Here is a 26,521-nt window from a genome sequence, read left to right as displayed (position 1 = left end):
TCTTTTCGTCTTGTTTATAGTTGCCTTCTTTGTGCAAAAGCTTTTAAGTTTCATTAGGTCCCATTTGTTTATTTTTGGTTTTATTCCCGTTATTCTAGGAGGTGGGTCAAAAAAGATCTTGCTGCAGTTTATGTCAAAGAGTGTTCTTCCTATGTTTTGCTCTAAGAGTTTGATAGTGTCCGGTCTTACATTTAGGTCTTTATCCATTTTGAGTTTATTTTTGTGTATGGTGTTAGGGAGTGTTCTAATTTCATTCTTTTACATATAGCTGTCCAGTTTTCCCAGCACCACTTATTGAAGAGGCTGTCATTTCTCTACTCTATATTCCTGCCTCCTTTATCAAAGATAAGGTGACCATATGTGTGTGGGTTTATCTCTGGGCTTTCTATCCTGTTCCATTGATCTATCTTTCTGTTTTTGTGCCAGTACCATACTGTCTTGATTACTGTAGCTTTGTAGTATAGTCTGAAGTCAGGGAGTCTGATTCCTCCAGCTCTGTTTTTCTTTCTCAAGACTGCTTTGGCTATTTGGGGTCTTTTGTGTTTCCATACAAATTTTAAGATTTTTTGTTCCAGTTCTGTAAAAAATGGCATTGGTATTTTAATAGGGATTGCACTGAATCAGTAGATTGTTTTGGGTAGTATGGTTATTTTAACAATATTGATTCTTCCAAATCAAGAACACAGTATACCTTTCCATCTGTTTGTGTCATTTTCAGTTTTTTTGTCAGTGTCTTATAGTTTTCAGTGTATAGGTCTTTTGCCTCCTTAGGTAGGTTTATTCCTAGCTACTTTATTCTTTTTGATGCAATGATAAATGGGATTGTTTCCTTAATTTCTCTTTCTCATACTTCACTGTTAGTGTATAGAAATGCAACAGATGTTTGTATATTAATTTTGTATCATGCAACTTTACTGAATTCATTGACGAACCCTAGTAGTTTTCTGGTGGCATCTTTAGGATTTTCTATGTATAGTATCATGTCATCTGCAAACAGCGACAGTTTTACTTCTTCTTTTCCAATTTGTATTCCTTTTATTTATTTTTCTTCCCAGATTGCTGTGGCTAGGACTTCCAAAACTAAAAAAATACAGTGCTTTATATCCTCCAATGTGATGCACTTTTTATATGTATAAGACATATTTTGATTGATGAATATGTGCTCACCCCAAATGATCAATATATTTAGGAAAGTTTGTCTTTTTAATGATAAATATTTTTTCTGCCTAGTGAAGCCTACCAAAATATTCAACCCAGTTTCTATTAATAAAAACAAATGTAACTTGGGTCTTGAGTCATTTAATAAGTATTTTTTTAAATAGGTTACAGACAATTTGAATTTTAATTCAAGTTCCAATATTAACTGTTGGTATAACTTTTTCCTAGCAATGTAGAATCTGTATGAAATGGATAACATTGTACATATTCAGTGCTTTCTTTGGACTCATTTATACTTGCTTATATAAAGGTAGATTCAAATTTTTTTAAGAAAATAGTTGATGCAACCCAATAGATTTGAATTCAAGTTCCCTTATTTCATTTATTAGGTATGAAACACTGGAAAGTTATTTAATATATTTATATCTTAGTTTCTACCTGTGTAAAATGAATCTAATAATAATATCTGCCTAGCAAGGTTGTTATGATGATTAAAATATTACATATGAACACTTAGCCTATGGGCAGGGGCTTTGCACATGTTTGTGGGTGTTACTGTTACTGTTATCTTTATTCAGAAGCAAGTCAAGTGAATTTGCAATGGAAATCTTCCAGAACCGATATATGATGGCAAATAAAAGCTTTTTTGTGTGTTCAATGTTGGATCAATGTTAGTAACTGAGTTTAAAACAATACAAAGAGAAGTGAAAGCTGACATTGTCTTATGCTTTTTAACATTTATGGATTAACAACTCTAGAGAGCAGGAAAACTTTCCAAAAGAAAAACATTTTTCCATGTTAAGAAAGGTATATAGATTGATGTGAGAATAGTATTACCTCTAACAATTTCATTACTTAACATGTCTGAAAAGTTCATTTTCATTCTACTGTCATAGCCACTGATTTAATAAAGTACTTTCTTGATTAATGTATTCGTGCCAGTTTGATTAAGGATCTCTACATTTTCTTTGACTGTTGTTTCATGAATGGATAGATTTATTTGAAGTGAAAATAAGTGCTTGGATATTGTCTTTCGAAAGTTCAGTTTTAAGATAAAGTACCTACAAAATAATCTATTTTTTTCTTTATCTGAAATATATAATTTATGTTGTTTTTAATGTTTCTCATACTTCCAGGAATACCCTACATAAAAAACACAAAACTATTGCCTAAAAATTGTGTGAAATCTTGAATTCTGTTAATAATTATGCCGATATATCTATGTTTATGAATATATATAGATATATATAAGCATCATTATATCAGTGATTTAGGTCATTCTTCCTTTTAATAAAAATGGATTTTCAGTAACATTCCTTGAGTTTTAAAATACTCTCAGCTCTTATATAGAACAAAATATCTTAGAACAGAAATTAACTGTAATTTTAAAATGTTTAAATAATACATGGAGCATAGCTATATGATGTGAATTCCAAATACTACCAAAGAAACGTCTTCATGTAGTCATTAAGGCATATGAAATATGCATTTACACCTTTTGAAATATTTATTTTGAATGTAATATATGTCTTCTAGAATTCTGCTGCCATTTTATAAAGCACTGAATTGAAAGAATAAAAAGTTTTCATGGAGAATCTGTTTGAAATACTTGAATAAAGAAATTGATCTTGGGCCAATTTTTAAAGTAAAATTTAAATATTGTTTTAATTATGTTAATTGTACTCAGGTATAATATGTAACTTGCTTTTGTAAAAGATAATTGTGATTTTAGTGGCATTGTTTTCTCAGGAGTTTTGAATATGTCTTTAAGATTGAAGTAGTAATCAAAGTTGGAAAACTTATTGCCCACTATAGAAAAGAAACAGAATCAATTACTGTTCATTTCTAAGCACTTTCCATTAAAGAGATTGCCAGTTACATAAAATGGAGGTCGGTCATATCACACACAGCTACTCTCAGCAATCTCTTTTTATTAAGCTATGCTACGATATTTGATACTGTGAGGAGTGGAGTGGTGAAGGAAGCTATTTGGTAACAAATGTTTTAAAATAACTACTAGTATTAATATAAATTTGAGTATTTTTAATTTATATATACAAATATTCAATGATATGACTACTGCTAGGGGTGCTACTGTGGTGGTAGTAAATGATGGTTTACACAATATATCAAAGAGAATTGATAAAGGTGACTTTACATTAAATTTTAAATAGGTGTAACTATACTCCATTTTACATGTTTTCATTTCCTAAAAACATTGTTTGGAATTCTCCTTTTTGTTAGAAAGAAGTTTTGAAGCTACTTTAATTATATAAAATATGAAGTGATTAAGTAACATTCAACTTATTCAAATGTTAGTTATAAAATATCTTCATATAAAATGGTAATTTGTTAATTGAATTTAATCCAAATCAAAAGTACAAAATCCATAGTTTATGATTGACTCACAAATAGGTTTCTGCATTACAGTTAGGGGTTTAACTTGTTCTTTAATAAGTGTACTTAAAAACTAGGATCATTCTGTGATTATTTTTAATGGGTTCACTTTATAATGGGTACATGTATTTATACAACTGGATTTTTAATGAAATTTGTTCTAATAAGCTTTGATTATCATTTTATTCCATGTATCCCAGACCACATAATGAATGCTCAGTAATAAATGGTCAGCATTTATGTTTTGTTAGTAATGTCTTCATCTATATTTCTTTATAAAATAGTAATGCCACCTTTTTACCATGCACTATTCTACTTTTCGGTCATAAAACTTCTTACATTCTGAAGTACTATATAATTTATTTATTCATTTTTTTATTGTTTATTATCCATTCCTTCTCCACTAGAATGAAAATTCCATGAGACAGAGAGATCCTCATATGTGTTTTTACTGATATATCCTAACTATCTAGAACACAGCATGACATATAATAGGTACACAATAAATACTGCTTAAATGAATGCTTGAATGAAATAACATTAGTGGCTTTATTCTGACAAAATTTTCAGATCTTCATGAAATAAGTGAATTTTTAGAAATTCTGTATTTTAATATTGATGTAAGTAGTAGAAAAACTAACTAATATCATTGTAGAAAAATTAAAATGTCTTTATCGTCTTCTATTAAAAATAGTCTTTTATTCAGTATAATTTTTTTTTAATATTTTTATTGGGGTATAATTGCTTTACAATGGTATGTTAGTTTCTGCTTTATAACAAAGTGAATCAGTTATACATATACATATGTTTCCATATCTCTTTCCTCTTGCACCTCCCTCCCTCCCAACCTCCCTATCCCACCCCTCCAGGTGGTCACAAAACACCGACCTGATCTCCCTGTGCTATGCGGCTGCTTCCCACTAGCTATCTACCTTACGTTTGGTAGTGGATATATGTCCATGCCTCTCTCTCGCTTTCTCACAGCTCACCCTTCCCCCTCCCCATATCCTCAAGTCCATTCTCTTGTAGGTCTGTGTCTTTATTCCTGTCTTACCCCTAGGTTCTTCATGACTTTTTTTTTTTTCTTAAATTCCATATATATGTATTAGCATACGGTATTTGTCTTTCTCTTTCTGACTTACTTCACTCTGTATGACAGGTTCTAGGTCTATCCACCTCATTACAAATAGCTCAATTTCATTTCTTTTTATGGCTGAGTAATATTCCATTGTATATATGTGCCACATCTTCTTTATGCATTCATCTGATGATGGGCACTTAGGTTGTTTCCATCTCCGGAATATTATAAATAGAGCTACAATGAACATATTGGTACATGACACTTTTTGAATTATGGTTTTCTCAGGTTATATGCCCAGTAGTGGGATTGCTCAGTCATATGGTAGTTCTATTTGTAGTCTTTTAAGGAACCTCCATACTGTTCTCCATAGGGGCTGTAACAACTCACATTCCCACCAGCCGTGCAAGAGTGATCCCTTTTCTCCACACCTTCTCCAGCATTTATTGTTTCTAGATTTTTTGATGATGGCCATTCTGACTGGTGTGAGATGATATCTCATTGTAGTTTTGATTTGCATTTCTCTAATGATTAATGATGTTGAGCATTCTTTCATGTATTTGTTGGCAGTCTGTATATCTTCTTTGGAGAAATGTCTATTTAAGTCTTCTGCCCATTTTTGGATTGGGTTGTTTGTTGTTTTGTTATTGAGCTGCATGAGCTGCTTGTAAATTTTGGAAATTAATCCTTTGTCAGTTGCTTCATTTGCAAATATATTCTCCCAATCTGAGGGTTGTCTTTTGGTCTTGTTTATGGTTTCCTTTGCTGTGCAAAAGCTTTGAAGTTTCATTAGGTCCCGTTTGTTTATTTTTGTTTTTATTTCCATTACTCTAGGAGGTGGGTCAAAAAAGGATCTTGCTGTGATTTATGTCATAGAGTGTTCTGCCTATGTTTTCCTCTAAGAGTTTGATAGTTTCTGGCCTTACATTTAGGTCTTTAATCCATTTTGAGCTTATTTTTGTGTATGGTGTTAGGGAGTGATCTAATCTCATACTTTACATATACCTGTCCAGTTTTCCCAGCACCACTTTTTGAAGAGGCTGTCTTTCTTCCACTGTATATTCTTGCCTCCTTTATCAAAGATAAGGTGACCATATGTGCGTGGGTTTATCTCTGGGTTTTCTATCCTGTTCCATTGATCTATCTTTCTGTTTTTGTGCCAGTACCACACTGTCTTAATTACTGTAGCTTTGTAGTATAGTCTGAAATCAGGGAGCCTGATTCCTCCAGTTCCATTTTTCTTTCTCAAGACTGCTTTGGCTATTCGGGGTCTTTTGTGTTTCCATACAAATTGCAAAATTTTTTGTTCTAGTTCTGTGAAAAATGCCAGTGGTAGTTTGATAGGGATTGCATTGAATCTGTAGATTGCTTTGGGTAGTAGAGTCATTTTCACAATGTTGATTCTTCCAATCCAAGAACATGGTATATCTCTCCATCTATTTGTATCATCTTTAATTTCTGTCATCATGCCTTATAATTTTCTGCATACAGGTCTTTTGTCTCCCTAGGTAGGTTTATTCCTAGATATTTTATTTTTTTGTTTCAATGGTAAATGGGAGTGTTTTCCTGATTTCACTTTCAGATTTTTCATCATTAGTGTATAGGAATGTCAGAGATTTCTGTGCATTAATTTTGTATCCTGCTACTTTACCAAATTCATTGATTAGCTCTAGTAGTTTTCTGGTAGCATCTTTAGGGTTCTCTAAGTATAGTATCATGTCGTCTGCAAACAGTAACAGCTTTACTACTTCTTTCCAGATTTGGATTCCTTTTATTTCCTTTTTTTCTCTGACTGCTGTGGCTAAAACTTCCAAAACTATGTTGAATAAGAGTGGTGAGAGTGGGCAACCTTGTATTGTTCCTGATCTTAGTGGAAATGCTTTCAGTTTTTCACCATTGAGGTCGATGTTGGCTGTGGGTTTGTCATATATGGCCTTTATTATGTTGAGGAACTTTCCCTCTATGCCTACTTTCTGCAGGGTTTTTATCATAAATGGGTGTTGAATTTTGTCTAAAGATTTCTCTGCATCTATTGAGATGATCATATGGTTTTCTCCTGCAATTTGTTAATATGGTTTATCACATTGATTGATTTGCGTATATTGAAGAATCCTTGCATTCCTGGAATAAACCCCACTTGATCATGGTGTATGATCTTTTTAATGTGCTGTTGGATTCTGTTTGCTAGTATTTTGTTGAGGATTTTTGCATCTATATTCATCAGTGATATTGGCCTGTAGTTTTCTTTCTTTGTGACATCCTTGTCCGGTTTTGGTATCAAGGTGATGGTGGCCATGTAGAATGAGTTTGGGAGTGTTCCTCCCTCTGCTATATTTTGGAAGAGTTTGAGAAGCACAGGTGTTAGTTCTTCTCTAAATGTTTGATAGAATTCACCTGTGAAGCCATCTGGTCCTGGGCTTTTGCTTGTTGGAAGATTTTTAATCACAGTTTCAATTTCAGTGCTTGTGATTGGTCTGTTCATATTTTCTATTTCTTCCTGATTCAGTCTTGGCAGATTGTGCATTTCTAAGAGTCTGTCCATTTCTTCCAGGTTGTCCATTTTGTTGACATATACTTGTCTGAAGTAGTCTCTCATGATCCCTTGTATTTCTGCAGTGTCAGTTGTTACATCTCCTTTTTCATTTTTAATTCTATTGATTTGAGTCTTCTCCCATTTTTTCTTGATGAGTCTGGCTAATGGTTTATCTATTTTGTTTATCTTCTCAAAGAACCAGCTTTTAGTTTTATTGATCTTTGCTATCGTTTCTTTCATTTCTTTTATTTCTGATCTGATTTTTATGATTTCCTTCCTTCTGCTAAGTTTGGGTTTTTTTTTTTTTCTTTTTTCTCTAATTGCTTTAGTTGCAAGGTTAGGTTGTTTTTTTGGAGATGTTTCCTGTTTCTTAAGGTGGGCTTGTATTGCTATAAACTTCTCTCTTAGAACTGCTTTTGCTGCATCCCATAGGTTTTGGGTCGTCGTGTCTCCATTGTCATTTGTTTCTAGGTATTTTTTTATTTCATCTTTGATTTCTTCAGTGATCACTTCATTATTAAGTAGTGTATTGTTTAGCCTCCATGTGTTTGTATTTTTTACAGATCTTTTCCTGTAATTGATACATAGTCTCATAGCGTTGTGGTCGAAAAAGATACTTGATACAATTTCAGTTTTCTTAAGTTTACCAAGGCTTGATTTGTGACCCAAGTTATGATCTATCCTGGAGAATGTTCCATGAGCACTTGAGAAAAATGTGTATTCTGTTATTTTTGGATGGAGTGTCCTATAAATATTAATTAAGTCCATCTTGTTTAATGTATCATTTAAAGCTTGTGTTTCCTTATTTATTTTCATTTTGGATGATCTGTCTATTGGTGAAAGTGGGGTGTTAAAGTCCCTTACTATGAATGTGTTACTGTCAATTTCCCCTTTTATGGCTGTTAGTATTTGCCTTATGTATTGAGGTGCTCCTATGTTGGGTGCATAAATATTTACAATTGTTATATCTTCTTCTTGGATTGATCCCTTGATCATTATGTAGTCTCCTTCTTTGTCTCTTCTAACAGTCTTTATTTTAAAGTCTATTTTGTCTGATATGAGAATTGCTACTCCAGCTTTCTTTTGGTTTCCATTTGCATGAAATACCTTTTTCCATCCACTTACTTTCAGTCTGTATGTGTCTCTAGGTCTGAGGTGGGTCTCTTGTAGACAGCATATATATGGATCTTTTTTTTTGTATCCATTCAGCCAATCTGTGTCTTTTGGTGGGAGCATTTAGTCCATTTACATTTAAGGTAATTATCGATATGTATGTTCCTATTCCTATTTTCTAAATTGTTTTGGGTTCGTTATTGTAGGTCTTTTCCTTCTCTTGTGTTTCTTGCCTAGAGAAGTTCCTTTAGTATTTGTTGTAGAGCTGGTTTGGTAGTGCTGAACTCTCCCAGCTTTTGCCTGTCTGTAAAGGTTTTAACTTCTCCGTCAAATCTGAATGAGATCCTTGCTGGGTAGAGTAATCTTGGTGGCAGATTTTTCTCCTTGATCACTTTAAATATGTCCTGCCACTCCCTTCCGGCTTGCAGAGTTTCTGCTGAAAGATCAGCTGTTAACCTTATGGGGATTCCCTTGTGTGTTATTTGTTGTTTTTCCTTTGCTGCTTTTAATATGCTTCTTTGTATTAAATTTTTGACAGTTTGATTAATATGTGTCTTGGTGTATTTCTCCTTGGATTTTTCCTGTATGGGACTCTCTGTGCTTCCTGGACTTGATTAACTATTTCCTTTCCCATATTAGAGAAGTTTTCAACTATAATCTCTTCAAATATTTTCTCAGTCCCTTTCTTTTTCTCTTCTTGTTCTGGAACCCCTATAATTCGAATGTTGGTGCATTTAATGTTGTCCCAGAGGTCTCTGAGACTGTCCTCAGTTCTTTTCATTCTTTTTTCTTTATTCTGCTCTGCAGTAATTATTTCCACTGTTTTATCTTCCAGGTCACTTATCCATTTTTCTGCCTCAGTTATTCTGCTATAGATCCCATCTAGAGTATATTTCATTTCATTTATTGTGTTGTTCATCATTGTTTGTTTCATCTTTAATTCTTCTAGGTCCTTGTTAAATGTTTCTTGCATTTTGTCTATTCTATTTCCAAGATTTTGGATCATCTTTACGATCATTATTCTGAATTCTTTTTCAGGTAGACTGCCTATTTCCTCATCGTTTGTTAGGTCTGGTGGGTTTTTATCTTGCTCCTTCATCTGTGGTGTGTTTTTCTGTCTTTTCATTTTGCTTATCTTACTGTGTTTGGGGTCTCCTTTTTGCAGGCTGCAGGTTCATAGTTCCCGTTGTTTTTGGTGTCTGTCCCCAGTAGCTAAGGTTGATTCAGTGCGTTGTGTAGGCTTCCTGGTCGAGGGGACTAGTGCCTGTGTGCTGATGGATAAGGCTGGATCTTGTCTTTCCGGTGGGCAGGTCCACGTCTGGTGGTGTGTTTTGGGGTGTCTGTGGACTTATTATGATTTTAGGCAGCCTTTCTGCTAATGGGTGGGTTTGTGTTCCTGTTTTGCTAGTTGTTTGGCATAGGGTGTCCAGCACTGTAGCTTGCTGGTCATTGAGTGAAGCTGGGTGCTGGCGTTGAGATGGAGATCTCTGGGAGATTTTCGCCGTTTGATATTATGTGCAGCTGGGAGGCCTCTTGTTGACCAGTGTCCTGAATTTGGCTATCCCACCTCAGAGGCACAGCACTGACTCCTGGCTGCAGCGCCAAGAGCCTTTCATCCTCACGGCTCAGAATAAAAGAGAGCAAAAGTAGAGAGAAAGAACTAGTAGAAGTAGGAAGGAAGGAAGGAAGGCAGAAAGAAAGGAAGGAAGGAAGGAAGGAAGGAAGGAAGGAAGGAAGGAAGGAAGGAAGAAAGAAAGAAGATAAAGTAAAATAAAGTAAAATATATAAAGTCATTAAATTAAAAATAATTATTAAGAGAAAAGATTAAAAAAAACCAGACGGATAGAACCTTAGGACAAATGGTGGAAGCAAAGCTATACAGACAAAATCTCATACAGAAGCATACACATACACATTCACAAAAAGAGGAAAAGGGGAAAAAATCATAAATCTTGCTCTGAAAGTCCACCTCCTCAATTTGGGATGATTCGTTGTCTAAAGGAGGGAAGGAAGGAAAGAACGAAAGAAAGAAAGAAGATAAAGTAAAATGAAATAAAGTTACTAAAATTAATTATTAAGAAAAAAAATTTTAAAAAGGGGAAAAAAAAAAAAACGGACGGATAGAACCCTAGGACAAATGGTGGAAGCAAAGCTATACAGACAAAATCTCACACAGAAGCATACACATGCACACTCACAAAAAGAGGAAAAGGGGAAAAAATCATAAATCTTGCTCTCAAAGTCCACCTCCTCAATTTGGGATGATTCGTTGTCTATTCATGTATTCCACAGATGCAGGGTACATCAAATTGATTTTGGAGCTTTAATCCGCTGCTTCTGAGGCTGCTGGGAGAGATTTCCCTTTCTCTTCTTTGTTCTCACAGCTCCCAGGGGCTCAGCTTTGGATTTGGCCCCGCCTCTGCGTGTAGGTCGCCGGAGGGCATCTGTTTTTCGCTCAGACAGGACGGGGTTAAAGGAACCGCTGATTCAGGGGCTCTGACTCACTCAGGCCGGGGGCGGGGGGGGGGGGGGGGAGGAGAGGGGGGCGTGGAGTGCGGGGGGAGCCTGCGGCGGCAGAGGCCGGCTTGACGTTGCACCAGCCTGAGGCCCTCCGTGCGTTCTCCCAGGGAAGTTGTCCCTGGATCCCGGAAACCTGGCAGTGGCGGGCTGCACTGGCTCCGCGGAAGAGGGGTGTGGATAGTGACCTGTGCTCGCACACAGGCTTCTTAGTGGCGGCAGCAGCAGCCTTAGCATCTCCTGCCCGTCTCTGGGCTAAAAGCGCCGCGGCTCTGGAGCTCCTTTAAGCAGCACTCTTAATCCCCTCTCCTCGTGCACCAGGAAGCAGAGAGGGAAGAAAAAGTCTCTTGCCTCTTCGGCAGCTCCAGACCTTTTCCTGGACTCCCTCCCGGCTAACCGTGGTGCACTAACCCTTTCAGGCTGTGTTCACGCCACTAACCCCAGTCCTCTCCCTGCGTTCCGACTGAAGCCCAAGCCTCAGCTCGCAGCCCCGCCCTCCCCGGCGGGTGAGCAGACAAGCCTCTCGGGCTGGTGAGTGCTGTTCGGCACCAATCCTCTGTGCGGGAATCTCCCCGCTTTGCCCTCCGCACCCCTGTTGCTGCACTCTCCTCCGCGGCTCCGAAGCTTCCCCCTCTGCCACCTGCAGCCTCTGCCCGCGAAGGGGCTTCCTAGTGTATGTAGAAACCTTTCCTCCTTCACAGCTCCCTCCCAATGGTGCAGGTCCCGTCCCTATTCTTTTGTCTGTTTTTTCTTTTGCCCTACCCAGGTACGTGGGGAGTTTCTTGCCTTTTGGGAGGTCTGAGGTCTTCTGCCAGCATTCAGTAGGTGTTCTGTAGGAGTTGTTCCACATGTAGATGTATTTCTGATGTATCTGTGGGGAGGAAGGTGATCTCCGCCTCTTACTCTTCTGCCGTCTTCCCCTCGTCCCCCTCAATATAGTTTTGGAAGTCCTAGCCACAGTAATCAGAAAAGAAAAAGAAATAAAAGGAATCCACATTTGAAAGGAAGAAGTAAATCTGTCAGTGTTTGCAGTTGACATGATACTATACATAGAAAATCCTAAAGACACCACCAGAAAACTACTAACGTTCATCAATGAATTCAGTAAAGTTTCATGATACAAAATTAATATACAAACATCTGTTTCATTTCTATACACTAACAATGAAGTATCAGAAAGAGAAATTAAGGAAACAATCCCATTTATCATTGCATCAAAAAGAATAAAGTAGCTAGGAATAAACCTACTTAAGGAGGCAAAAGACCTATACTCTGAAAACTGTAAGACACTGATGAAAAATATTGCAGACGATACAAACAGATGGAAAGATACACTGTGTTCTTGATTTGGAAGAATCAATAGTGTTAAAATGACCATACTGCCGAAAACAATCTACAGATTCAGTGCAATCTCTATCAAAATACCAATTCCATTTTTTACAGAACTGGAACAAAAAGTTTTTAATTTGGATGGAAGCACAAAAGACCCCCAAAAACCAAAACAATCTTGAGAAAGAAGAAAAGAGCTGACGGAATCATGTTCCCTGACTTCAGACTATACTACAAAACTGTAGTAATCAAAGCAGTATGATACTGGCACAAAAACAGACACAAAGATCAATGGAACAGGATAGATGCCCCAGAAATAAACCCATGCACTCATGGTCAATTAATCTACAACAAAGGAGCAAGAGTATATAATGGAGAAAAAACAGTCTAGTCAATATGTGGTGCCAGAAAACCAGACAGCTGCATGTAAAAGAATGAAATTAGAACATTTTCTAACCCCATATACAAAAGTAGACTCAAATTGGAATAAAGACTTAAATGTAAGAGTGGATACAGTAAGTCCCCTACATACAAACGAGTTCTGTTCTGAGAGCACATTCATAAATCCAATTTGTTCGTAAGTCCAACAAAGTTAGCCTGGTACCCAACTAACACAATTGGCTATATAGTACTGTACTGTAATAGGTTTATAGTACTTTTCACACAAATAATACATAAAAAACAAACATAAAAATAAAGATTTTTAATCTTACAGTACAGTACCTTGAAAAGTCCAGTAGTACAGTACAACAGCGGCATACAGGGGCTGGCATCGAGTGAACAGGCAAGAGGAGTTACTGACTGGAGGAGGGAGAGGAGGTGGGAAATGGTAGAGCTAAAGGATCATTGGCAATAGGAGACAGAGGGCAAGCTGCAATTTCACTCATGCCTGACGTTGATGGCACAGGTTCTGGTTCCTTGCTGAATTTAGTTCTATCTATCCTTTTGAAAAAATGATCCAGTGATGCTCTTCTTTCTTCATCATAGATGACATGGTAGCACTGGATTGCATTCTGAATGGCTGCTGCAACCTTTGTGTACTATTCTGCGTTCAGGTCCTGTGCCTCAGAAACTAATAGTGCCTCCTCAAATAAAGAAAATCCTCTTGTCATTTTCTGCATCGTGAATCTCTTCTGTTCTTCTGTTACTTCTTCTTCTTCTTGTCTCTCTTTGCCCTTTCTCTGGACCTTCAATTCCATCAGATCTTCATTAGTAAGCTCCTCGTGTTGCACAGCAGCAGTACTGTACAGTAAAGTACACAAAAGCACAACCACTTGTAGAGGATGCACGCACGTGACAATGTATGCCAGACGTGTGAATTAACTTACGTGGTTGGACATGCGCATGCATGTTTGCATTTTTGAAAGTTTGCAATTTGAAGCTTTGTATGTAGGGGACTTACTGTACAATAAAACTCCTAGAGGCAAACATAGGCAGAACACTCTTTGACATAAATCACAGTGATTTTTTTTTTGCTCTATCTCCTAAAGTAAAGGAAATAAAAGCAAAAATAAACAAATGGGACCTAATTAAATGTAAAAGCTTTTGCACAGAAGAGGAAGTCATCAACAAAACAAAAAGACAACCTATTGAATGGGAGAAGATATTTGCAAATGATATGATTGATAAGGGGTTACTATCTAACATATGTATAAACAGCTCATACAACTCAACATCAAAAGAAACAAACAACCTGATTAAAAATTAGGCAGAAAAACTGAATAGACATTTTTACAAAGAGGAAATGCATAGGAACAATAGGGTCATGAAAAGATGCTCAACGTCACCAGTCATCAGGGAAATGCAAGTCAAAACCACAGTGATATTTCACCTTACACCTGTCAGAATGGCTGTCATCAAAAAGAACAGAAATAACAAATGTTGGCAAGGATGTGGAGAAAATGGAACCCTCCTGCACTGTTGGTAGGAATGTAAATTGGTGCAGCCACTGTGGAAAACAGTGTGGAGGTTCCTCACAAAACTGAAAATAGAACTACCAAATGATCTAGCAATTTCATTCCTGGGTATATATTTGAAAAAAAAAGAAAACACACTAAATCGAAAAGATACATGCACCCTGATGTTCATAGCAACATTGTTTACAATAGGCAAAATATAGAAGCAACCCAAGTGTCCATCAAGAGATGAATGAAATTCTGCCATTTGCAACAAGGTGGATGGACCTAGAGAGTACTGTGCTTAGAGAAATAAGTCAGAAAAAGGCACATACTGTTATCACTTATATGTGTAATCTAAAAATTATATATATATATATATATATATATATATATATATATATATATATCAATAACAGAACAAAAACTGACTTACAGATAAAGAAAATAAACTAGTGGATACCAGTGGGGAGAAGGAAGGGGGGCCAAAATAGATGTATGAGATTAAGAGATATAAACTACCATGTATAAAATAGATAAGAAACAAGTATATATTGTACAGCACAAGGACATACAGCCATAATTTTGTACTAATTTTTAATGGAGTATAAGCTATAAAAATATTGAATCACTATACTGTACACCTGAAATTTGTATAATATTGTAAATCGACTATACTTCAATAAAGATTACTTTACAAAAAGTGTTGAAAATGACTTGTGTAATTGAAATAAATTAATGTCCCAATTTATGAGTTTGCATCTTCATTTCCTTTGATGGACTCTCCCAAACATCCATTATCCCAGCCTGCCTGCTCACAGCCTCTCCCTCTTCCTTCCACCCTCCATCCTTCCCCCTGTTTCTTTTTTCTTCTTTCTCCACCTCTCACCTGTTGTGTTTCCTACCTTTAGCTTCTTCATGTGGTAAACAGTAGAGCCACATTCAGATTACATTAAGTATTTAGGGCATATGATACTAATTTCTGGGGGAATTAGGTCAACAGAGCACAGTGTCTCAGTAGTCAAAAAGCCAGGCCTCAGACAGGATGAGATTTCAGTTCAGGATACTATAACAGAAAAAACTGGGGTCTGTCTGGCTTTGATGATTGCCAGTCTAGTAATTCAGCTTCTTTCTGTCTCCATCTGCTTCTAGTCATTTGGCCTGCTACTTTTATTTGCCTCACGTTTAAACTAGCTGAAATAAAGTCCATTTGAATCTATTAATCACTGGGAAAATAAAGCATATTGTTAGACAGATACACCAGTCATGAGCTCCTGCACTAGCCTATTAAGGTGTAAAAGCTCTGCCAAATGGCATAGTTCTTGGCCTACCATTTATACAAGTCCTTGTCCTCTAACAGGGTGATAGGCATTCAGCCTAGATCAAGATTCCAAAAATTTCATGTATACTAGTTTACTGTTCCTTTTCAACAATCTACTAAAGCCTTTGAGTTGTTTTCTAGTTTTAAGCTATCAGAGGAGACTGCTTAATACATGAGGCACTTTGGGAATATGCAGCAGTGGTGCCAAAGGTCGTATATAGAGAGTCATAAAATTCTTTAATTCTTTGAGATCTGTATGAAAATCAGAAAAAGAAAAACTTAGTATGATTTAAAATTGCAACCTGTCGTATATGTTTCCCGTTAAATAATTCTTATCAGGCAGCTATAAATCACTATTTTATTAGCACACACTAGTTTGTAATCTCTTCATTTATTGACATTTATGTGTGTGTGTGTGTGCCTATGCATGTGTGTGTACTATATGTATGTATAGTGTGTTTTATATTTATGTGTATATAACACCAGAAACTAAATATTGAACTTAATGACTTACATTGCAAAACCCTGAAAAGAAATGGTGAATTCTTCATGTCATCTACTATACTATAGGGCACGCTTAGAACTCAGCAAACTAAAAATATAATAATAATAAAAAAATTATGGAATAAAAATGGTCACAGAGGGAACACTGGTAGCAGGAGAATTGAGCCCAGTAATAATAATTGATGTAATCTAGTCTCTGGATGAACATGTAATTTTCCATCTCTTTTGCCCCCAGGAGTCTCTTAAAATTATTCAGGTGAAGTCTGATTCACAGAACTCTAAGGATATGTAAATGTGAAGATTTATGGTCTAAGTTTGCTGTAAATAATGGGTCAGTGCATGTCTGGGACAAAAGCATAAAAGAATAGTCAGATATTTTTCATTTAATATCATTTATTTGCACATTTATAAGATCTGTACTGGGTGGCTACCTCACACTGAGGATAAGAGTCTCCAGCCCTCAGGGAAGCATCTGTCCCAGAAAGGGGACATCTTGAGGGTCTACTTTGAGGAGAGTGACAGAGATGAAAAAGCTCAAAAACGTGCAACACCTTGCTCTATACATTTGTATGACATGCCTTGGTGAGGAATTCTTCTCACTACTCAGTGCCCTTTTCTTCCAAGCCAAGTGTAATTTTAATATCTACACATATGCTATGTATACACATAGCCAGGGCACCATCTGACTTCAAATCAGGACTCTTAATGCAAGATAGTTAAGTACCAACCTACACACATTTTGGCCAAAGTGAAAAAAAAAGAAAAAAAGAGGCCATTGTTCTAATAAAGATTTTAAAATAAATGTAGAAGAAATAACAAGACAGGGACTGATTTCACTTATATTGGATTGGGGAGTGGTAAGGGACACTGGGAAGAATTTGCAGAGTTTTCCTGGGTAATTATAGGAACTTAAGAAGCAGGAGAGAAGAAGGACATAACTAATAGCAGCCTTGAATAAAGACACGTGCTGTGTAAACTACAAATGAGTCAGGGGGAGTAGAATACTGGATATATCCAGGGGAGTAATTGCAAATGAGGATGGAAAAATAAAGTCAAATTGTGAAAAGCCCTAAATGCCAGGCTCAGGAATTTATAATAAATGGAGTGCCATTGATAAAATTTAAGCAGAAGACTATTACAGTCATATATATAAATTTTGAAAATTTATTTCTGACAAAGCATAAAAGATAAATTGGAAGCAGAAAAGGTAGAGATTAAGGATTATGAACTGAAGAAGTCTGAGTATGCCATGGAAATGAGAATGGAGGTAAAGGGTTGGAAATGATAGGACTTAAAATAATTGGGTTGGAAGATGAGGGAGAGTAAAGAGTAGACATACATTCAGGTTTCTAATAACTGTGTGTGAAGCCATTCACTAAAATAGATAACATAGATTTACGAATGGGGAGAGGAAAAGAAATTTATTTAGTAGATTAAGTCAGGTTGCATTGTGTTACTCCATTCATTCCTCCTGTGGCTATTATTTTCTTTTCTTCATATCTTCTTACATGGCATCTGTTATCATTGTACTTTAAGAATAAAGAACAAAGAAAATATTATTTGGGAATTATGGCAGTCAACTAAGAAAATGCAATCAAGAGGACTTTCAGTAGGAAGTGTCAAGTACCTGTGTCTCTCTTCTCTTAGCCGAGAAGACTCAGCCTCCTTTGACTTTGTATGGCAGGTATAACAACTTGAGCTGATGAATATGTATTGATTTATTCATTTAAAAAATAAACATGCATCTGCTCTGAAGTTGCTAAAAGAATTGTACAATGTACTGTGTATATTGAAAATATGTAAATGTATACCAAGCTTGCTTCAGTTAAATCCAACATTTCAAAATATGGTAGGCAGAATAATAGCCCCCAAAGTTATTTACATCCTAATTCCCAGAGCCTATGGATATATTATGTTACATGACAAGGGTAGATTAAAGTTGCAGGTGGAATTAAGTTTGTTATTCAGCAGAACTTGAAATGAGGAAATTATACTGGTTTATCTAGGTAGGCCTAATAAAATCTGAAGATCCTTATAAGTGAAAGAGGGAGGTATGATAGTCAGTGTCAGAATGCTGCAGTGTAAGAAAGGCCCAACCAGCCATTGCTGGCTTCTAAGATGGAAGAGGGGCACAAGTCAAGGAATTCAGGCAACTTCTAGGAGCTGAAAGGGGAAAAACACTAAAATAGATTTTAGCCTAGAGCCTTCAAAAAAGAATATAGCCTTGCCAAACCCTTGATTTTAACCCAGTGAAACCCATTTTGAACTCTGACCTCCAAAACCAAGATAATAAATTTGTGGATTTTTAATCCACTAACTTTGTGGTAATCTGTTATAGCAGCAATAGGAAACTGCTACATAAAAAACACTCCATTTATTTGTTTGTTTTTTGTTGTTTAACTTTTTAACTGGATAACATAAATGTGGTAAATCAGCAAATGATTTTAATGTGTTATTTGAGGATATCAAAATTTTAATAATGTTTCTGCTTCATAAATGGCAAGATGTTTCTGTAAGTCAAATTTTTTAATGGAAATGTTTTCCACTTAACCAATAGTCATCTCACATATCCTCATCTACATGGACAAGGAGGAATCATTTAATAGCTAAATTCTAGATAGAATTTTAACATAGATACTATGCAACTTTGAGACTAAAATTTTCCATTGGTGTATAAAAATATACACTACTGTTTTGGAGGCTGATGAATGATAAATGTTTAACCATGGTAGAGAGCATCTAAAATGGCCCCCAATCAGCCTGGCCTCCTAGTTTTCATAAGCTTGGGTAATCCTCTACCCTAGTGTGAAAGCTAGACCTAGTAACTCACTTCTAAAAAATAAAATACAGCAAAAGCAATGGGATGTCAATTCTCTTGCTATATACCTTTCTTGTCTTGTCAGCTGCCCTATGGAGAGATCCAAGTGGTAGGGAACTGATATCTCTAGCTGACAGCCAGTGAGAAGTTGAGGTCTGTCGAAAAGCATGTGACTGATCTCAGAAGTGGATCCTGTCCCAGTCAAGCCTTGAGATGACTGCAGTCCCAGCCAACAGTTTTATTGCAGGCTTATGAGAGATCCTGCACCGGAAGAGCCAGTTCAACTATGCCTAAATCCGTGATCTGCAGAATGGTAGGATCATACTCATTGTTTTAAACAGTAATGTTTCTGGGTAATTTGTGAAGCAGTAATAAATTAGTAATGCATAGCTGAAATACATGGAGAATAAATGCTATTGCATATATAGAAATTCAGGTGGGATTTAGAACCCCAATATTTTGACTCTGTCCTATATTTAAAAGTTTTGGCTCTATAGATAGAACAATAACCAAATTATCATTGACTTTTATAAAGTCTAAACATATTATTTAAAAGTTTTATTTCCAAGCTCTATTTTTCAGCCAGTAAAAATTCTGAGTGAGATTTGAGCCCAATAGGAAATGACAGAGAATAGGTGAAGAATGTGGACATATCAATTATTAGAGTAAATTATGTGGAAAATTTCCAAAGAATATTTTTCTTCTATCACACCTTCATAAACTCAGAGCCAAGTTGAATATATTTGGAGGTAGTTTTTTGAATAAGCAATTTAGAGGTTATTTTGTACTGATCACCATGACCCAGCCACTGAAATGTTGATCCCTGGTATTACTAAACTTTGCTTAAGGAAAAAGTAATAGAGTCTATAATAGTAATTATACTCTGCTTTATTTGAGTTCTCCAAAGCAAAAGAGCCAATAAAAGTCAGCCCCTCTTTAAATTTAGGAACTTTGGAAGAGAGGTTCTACTCTGAGGGGTAAGAATGTGCCATGCAACATGGGAGATCTGGTCAGAAAGAGGGCCTCTGGGTATTTGTTCACTCATTGGCTGGGCAGGGCCTGATCACTAAAGGATCTGGGCTTCTCCCCCTTGTCTATTCAATGAAAACTTGAAACCACATCCCAAACGGGGAGCAAGCTTTGCTGCGTAACAGTTAAAAATAGGGTTCAAAAAAAATAGGGTTCAAGAGCAAGATAATAGGAAACAAGTATTTTTACAATATAAAAGTGAGGGGCTAGATTATAAAAAAACTATAAATAATTTTTTTAATGTTTTGCATCTTTCAAATCTTAGTCCAATATCTACCTCAAGGGTATACAATGTTTGATGTGTTGAAACTGACCAAAGAAAGATATGATTTGTTTGGAGAATGTTGTTGGAGTGCTATGAAAATATCCTTCACTTCCTCCAATGGGTGAACCCAAGCTAATTGAAAAACTCCTTGGAACAGTTAACAAATGTTCATCCTGGTTGGGGGACCACAGTTGACTGAAATCTTATTCACCCTTGAAAAGTGCACAGCCAAGACACTGGCTAGACTGGACTATGAGAGCAGAATAGTGGAAGTAGGAGAAAGATAGTTATATTTTCCCATGGACCACATGCAGACACCAGGAGAAAGTCCAACTAGGTCATTTTGAAAAGAACCATAACACAAGATTATTTTCTTCCAAGGTTAATCAATCTTGGCATAAAGAGATACAGATGCACCATTAGATTCAGAAATTACAAAAAAAGCAAGCCATTACCTGTCAGAGAAAAGGACTCTTCAATCACTGAAATGAAACTTTTGTGTGGGGAATTTTTATTATCTGAAAATGACCAAAATAACCCTCTGAAATATCAATATAAAAAAAATCAATAGAAATGTGTTACTCTTAATTGGGTACAGATTATTATTATAGAATTTCTTGGTATTATTTGGCAGTGATTCATTGTTAAATCTTGACATTTTAGTCACTCAATTTTATTTTGTCAACTTTTTGATATCAACTCTTTTAACTGATATAGATATGGTTAAGGTCAAGCAGATAATTTTTAAGAGCATCATGTAAAGCTTACTGAACCTCATATCTATTTTAAGTAAGAGTCCATAACCAAAGTAGATAATTTGTAAATAGATTATTTGCTATCAATAGATGTTTACAGGAATAGGCCAAGTGCAGAACAAAAAATAAAAAGCTTCAAACTACAAAGGGCCAATATCTGACCTTTTCTAACATGGCTTTGAAGAATCATTGTTTTTCATTTTCTTAACCTGAAAGGAAAGCACTATGTTAGTACCCAGAGATGTGCTGTCTGGATCTATTATTGTAGTTGCATTCCTAAAGTACACTTTGATATTAATAATTTAAAAAGCACACAAATTTTTTAGAAAAAATTCTCTTTTAAGCAAGGAAAATAAAATCTTGAAAGTGATTAGATTTTTGGATAAAATAAAAACTCTGCTAAAGCTGTGGAATATTAAACATTTGTTTAACAATTGTAGTATGGAAACTTATAGGAATATTGAACTCAGTTGCTACTGAATGAAGATGGACATTGTTTGAAAATATACTCTTAGATATTCAAGAAAAATTAGGCTTAACCCACAAAGAGGTCTTTGGAAAGAACCTTCTCCCAATTTTAGAGAAATTTACCTTTCTTCCCCCCCTTCCTCTTTCCCTCCCTCCCTCCTTCCCTCCCTCCTTTCCTTCCTTCCTTCCTTCCTTCGTTCCTTCCTTCCTTCCTTCCTTCCTTCTTTCCTATAAAATGCCAGTCATCTCACATAGTCATCTTTCCAGATTAAACAGGAAACAAATGTTGATTAATATGGAAAAATTTTGTGATTGGCCTGAGTTCTCCTTCTGGAATGCTGTGTGAATGTTATTTCTATTATTTAAGTTGATTCACTAGCATTAGGGGATCACATGACACAGTGTGATGCTAAATTCAGGGTACAAAATGGTACAGACACTATGATCCCATTTTGTAAATATTTGTACATAGATTCATATGTGAGTACTATGGATAGGTGTGCACCAAGTGTTTACTCTTTGTATCTTGCTTGCAACATATAGATTTTTATTTTTCATCTTACAACTTTTGTTACATTCTAAATTTTCTACGAGTACACACACACACACCACACAACTTTATTATTTTAAAAACCAGTGAGATTTCAAGAAGAATAGAACTAGTTTTCAGAAACAGAAAAATGTAAGCCAATTATAATTGCTATCATGCTAAATGAATAGTATTATAACTTGTATTTTGTCCACATTGTCCAAATAATATAATATATTACTGTGTATTAGTAATGTGAACATTTTCTGGACTTGGAAAAAGTCATAGATATCTTTACATGTCTATTCTGTATTCTGCCTTCAACCTAGTTATTAATCAAATGATTAGTGGCATTTCAGTAGTATAGCAAAGGCAAAGTGATTGATTTATGTCATGTATTAAACTAAGAAAACTAGGGAGATACTGTGTAATAGCATACTACTTAAAAAGAAAAATATAATTAAGTACTTAACACATTCGTTACCTTCATTTGCCATACCTAAGCCATGAAATGTGCAATAGGGAACAAGACCAATTCCTTTTAAGTAATATTTTTGACACATTCTGAATTGCACATTCTTTATAAATAACTTGCTAATTTTTTAACATCTGAGAAATACTGATCATTTTCCTTATTAGCCTTTATCTTATCTGTTTTGACTTAGGTAGCATTATTGAGCATAGATTTAAAGTTTTTAATCTGTCCCCAAATAATTTCAGAACAGTATATCATCCTAGCACAAAGCAATTGGCTCCCTAAAATCTCACTTTTCATTAAACTCTGAACCTCAGCAGCAGCTGTTGTCTTTCCTTTCCCCATCCTTGCAGTAGTGATGATGATAGAAGGAAAAGGAGGAGAAGAATAAAAGAGGCAGAGGTAGAGGAGGAAGATGAAGGAGAAAGAGGAGGAGGAAAAGTGGGTAGAGAAAGGGGAAGGAAGAGGAGAAGGAAGAGAAAAAGAGAAACAATAGAAAATGAATCAACCATTTAATGAAATATACCTGGCTTTAGAGTAGGCTATTCATATAAATTATTTTATTCAATCCATATAATAATCGTGTGAAGGTTGTATTAGTTTCTGCATTTTACAGATGAGAAAACCAACATTCACAGAAGCTAAATAACTTAGTAAAGCTCGCACACATATTAGGTAAAACTGCACTTAGAGCCAGTTTTTCTGACTCCCAAGTGTTTCCCACTTTATTGCCTTGAGTTTTCTCTTCCCTTTTCAACACTCCTCCGTTTCTCACCTCCCTGTTCCCCCTTTCAGTAAGTAAGCTATCCGCAGGGAGAAACACAGTCACAGGGTCACAGCTGTATAAAATGGCACACTCTTTCCCATCTATTATGGATTTCCATCTCACACAGTTGCTAGAAGTGTTTTATTGTGGTTGTACCATAATATATTTGTGTGCATATTTTATAAATTTATTTATTTGTGGCTGCATTGGGTCTTCGTTGTTGTGTGCAGGCTTTCTCTGGTTGCAGCCAGCTGGGGCCACTCTACATTGTGGTGTGTGGGCTTCCCATTCCAGTGGCCTCTCGCTGCGGAGCATGGGCTCTAGGCATGCAGTCTTCAGTAGTTGTGGCTCGCGGGCTCCAGAGCGCAGGCTCAGCAGTTGTGGCGCACAGGCTTAGTTGCTCCGTGGCATGTGGGATCCTCCCAGGCCATGGCTCGAACCCGTGTCCCCTGCATTGGCAGGCGGACCCCTAATCACTGCGCCACCAGAGAAGTCCCTGTGCATATTTTAAACAAAATAAAATACAAAAAAATTTCACTTTCAAGTTCATTTTTACAGTGTTTCATTTTTCATATTTGCAAATAACCTGCCAATGTTAAATACAGAATTTAACCTCCAACTGACTATACAAGTTAAAAGGCACAATTGAGGTAATTTCTATGAAAATACAAATTATTTTACCTTTCTGGGGGGTTAGGTTTAAGGGAAACCTTGATTAAATTCATCACTTATTCACCTAACTCTCTAGATTCGATATTCTAATGTGTAGGATTTTTTTTACTGTTAGGTAATTATGAAAAAGACAAATGTTCAAGATAGAACCAATACAATATGAAGTCACATAGGTAATTTAGCTGAAATATTTTTGGTTTGAATTATCTTATTAATATTTATTTGATAACTATATTAAGCATTCAAACTATCAGTGATAAAATTTTTAATTTTGCAAAATTTTATATTTTAAGTGTTCAAGAAAAATATGCACACACATAGCTTGAATGCATATCATTAAATGTCTAACTTTATAGCACATTGAAGATATAGATTTTTCACTGTATATATTAAAATATTTTATTTTCACACATCTGCCACACCCTATCATGATATTTAACCAATCTAATCCAAGAAATTTTGACTAAAATGACTAAGTGGTATGCCTTTAACTTAATTCTATTTCAAACCATAAAAGGAAGTAAAGTAAATATCTATATATTATAATAAAATTTTGCTTGATAGAGAACTTGATCAACGTTGAATTCTGGCTTATGGTTATATTGACATAGTAACTATTATAGCTGTTGGTAAATGAAAGCAGTGCATCCTTCTTCTGTGAGTTGGATTTATTTATTGAACTTTTGTATTTCATATGTTATCTGACCTGCTTTTTATAAAGTTTAAATTCCATCCCCATAATTATCTATTAAATAAAACTAAACTTTACATTAAAGTTCAATCAAGGCATTTTAGTTGCCAATTAATAATGAAGAAAGAAAGCAACTGTACTCCAATAAAAATTAATTTAAAAAAAAAATGAAGAAAGCATGAAATAAAACTTATTTAGCATGATAAAATTTTTGTTTTAATTAGTTTACATAAAATATAGAAAATAAATAATTGTTTACTTTCCAAATATGCCAGAATTATTATTTAGATCTGATACTAATATTGAGTAAAATAAATGGAAACCTTGAACCAAATCTATAATAATTATCAGACTTGCTGAATTACTACATAATTATTTAGTCATCATGAAACTACACTTTGATTGCTCTGTTATTAAGTCACTTTGAAGAATTGTGAAGATCAATGTGTTTAGAGTGCATATCAATAATCAAAATCAAAGGACTTCCCTGGTGGTGCAGATGTTAAGACTCCACGCTCCCAAAGCAAGGGCCCGGGTTCGATCCCTGGTCCAGGAACTAGATCCCACATGCATGCCGCAACTAAGAGTTCGCATGCTACAATTAAGGAGCCTGTGAGCCACAACTAAAGATCCCACAAACTGCAACTAAAGAGCCTGCCTGCTGCAACTAAGTCTCAACACCACCAAATAAATTTCTTTAAAGTTTAAAAAAATAATCAAAATCAAAGATAATAATTCAGAGAAGAAAAAAATTCAGTGCATATATGATTAAAGTTAAGACTCAAACAGGTCCCTTTTTAAATATAAAGCATATGGTACAAAAATTACAAACTGAAACATTTCTTAGTCTTTATAAATGTATCTCTTCAGCTGAGTTCTCTGATTTTTTTTATTGTTCTTTGGTTTTTGTTTTGTTTTGATTTTGGGCCACAAGATAATTATCTTCACAAATTTAATGCAGATGTTATAATACATATACAGATGTATCCATATATCTTTCTATATATGTATAGGTATACTCAGACATGCTTACTGTTTATTCAGATTTAGTAAGAACACAGTTACAGCTCATAAAAAATGCCATTTAGTTTTGGACGATGTTGTTTTTGTCATTAATAAATTATTAACAAAAGTCAAGTATTTTACAGTTTAATATTTCCGGAAGTAGAAAAACCCCAGTAAATCAATGAACATAAATCCGAGACAAGGCAATAACCACGTTATTTTGGTTGTTTCACTTGGGAAGTGCTGAGCAGCGGGAATGTTAGAATCACAGAAGGAGGTTCAACTCAGTTCAGTGTCTCCTGTTGCTTTAAAAATGGCATTGATCTTATGCAGCAGATATGGTTCTTGCTTATTCTAGGCTCCTCCACTATCAAAAGCTTCCCTGACATAAATGAAAACTTTACCCTTCCACGTTGGAAGCCCTATTGTGGTTGACCCTACCTATCTTTCCAATGCCTTTACTGTTACCAGAGTTTCTGACCCTTCCTATTTTTGCTGCTTCTACACCTGTTTTTTTAATATCTTGCTCAGGCATTCAGGTCTTCAGTGTTCTCTCTTCATTCTGAATTGAATCTTTCCTGCCTATTTTCTTTTTATTATGTCCATATTTAACTTCTAGTTAAAGATTCTTTAAGCATGGGCTTTTATATCTAGCATTTGAAAGTAAAGAATAAAGCAGAACCAATAATGAGATACAAGATTCGCTGGTACACAATTTCAAGTTGATAAGGTTCAACTCAGAAAAAACTGCAGAGGATACATATGTTTGGGCTTTATTCCTTCTTCAACTCTGAAGAAGAATGTTCTCTCACCTCTGCTTTCCACCCCCATCTCTTCCTCTTTCTCTCTAGAACAACCTGGCAGGTTTACACTCTTCTCTAACTCTCTGCTTGACCGAAATGTCACAAATCTGCAGGCACATCATAAGTGTCATTTTAGCCTTTTGCAAATACGTGTATTAGCACTTATCTCACTCTTTAGTAATTACTTGCATATATTTCCACCTCCACCACATGATTTTGAGCTCTTAAAACACAGGAAGTTTTTCTCACTGGCACAAGTTATTATTAAAACAGTATTGAATGAATAAATAAATAAAATTAATGCTCAAGAAAATGAATAAGGATAGAAAATAAGTTTGAGGACAATAATCTATAATGGTGATAATGTATTTCTCTTCTTTATGCCACCATCTCCTTGTTA

General features: G+C 35.5%; 1 long non-coding RNA gene across 1 annotated transcript in view; it reads left to right on the top strand.

Moving 5' to 3' along the window:
* The window catches only part of LOC307185096, a 145,307-nt gene extending 126,322 nt beyond the window's left edge, over positions 1-18,985 (top strand). The window contains exon 3 of the long non-coding RNA XR_013827881.1: positions 18,749-18,985. This is a non-coding gene — a long non-coding RNA (uncharacterized lncRNA). The remainder of the gene's footprint in view (positions 1-18,748) is intronic.
* Positions 18,986-26,521: the final 7,536 nt, after the last annotated feature.

The sequence above is a fragment of the Stenella coeruleoalba genome (genome assembly GCF_951394435.1).
Source record: "Stenella coeruleoalba genome assembly, chromosome: 3".
NCBI lineage: Eukaryota > Metazoa > Chordata > Mammalia > Artiodactyla > Delphinidae > Stenella > Stenella coeruleoalba.
Note: the sequence above shows the minus strand (reverse complement) of the source record. Positions and strands in the feature narration are given on the sequence as shown.